Consider the following 738-nt stretch of genomic DNA (forward strand, 5'->3'; position numbering starts at 1 on the left):
ATAAACTATTAAGACTGATTAAAGAAAACATTGGTAATTATCAAAGTGATATCTGATTTGTTTATTTTATGTGTTTTAAATTAAATATATTCAGAATAGTAAAATAGTAATGATGTGTAGTTTGTATCTCTAAATTTTTAAGTCCATACATTTAGAAGCTTTTTTTACAAGTTCTTGGGTAAAATAAAAAACCTAACTAAGCAGCTACCCATAAAAATGAATTAAAATAGCCGATACTTTTGTATATTATCCTGCAAAATCATTCTTCTTTAATTTATTTTATGCATTTCGGGGGATATTTAAGATTTAAAGAGATATATTATACTACAGAATCTTAAGTATTCAATTTATTTACGGCATGTCAGGGAATATTCAAGGAATTTTGAGTGAAAGACGAAAGCTGTTACACTTTAAGGACCTCCACTGTGCCGCAGGACACGAGACACTCAGGACATGTGCACTTTCACTGCCGTGCCACCCACATGCTCTCGGTTTCACTTTGGCCGCAGAAGAATGTGCTTTTGTGCCGTTCGCCTTTGCCATCACAGGGCCCCTCGCCCTCTCCAGGATTTTGGCAGGCGACTTTGCCTGTCCTTATCGATTTTCAGCGAATCTCGCAGGCTCGGCTCGGCTGTTTCTGGTTCTGCTCCTGCTTCTGGCTCTGGCTCTGTTTCTGGTCCTGTTTCCACGGCGCACGTCAGTGGCATGCGAATCGGAAAGCCAAGTTTCACTTGTCGC

Source organism: Drosophila biarmipes, chromosome 2R (genome assembly GCF_025231255.1).
Source record: "Drosophila biarmipes strain raj3 chromosome 2R, RU_DBia_V1.1, whole genome shotgun sequence".
In the NCBI taxonomy this organism is placed as follows: domain Eukaryota; kingdom Metazoa; phylum Arthropoda; class Insecta; order Diptera; family Drosophilidae; genus Drosophila; species Drosophila biarmipes.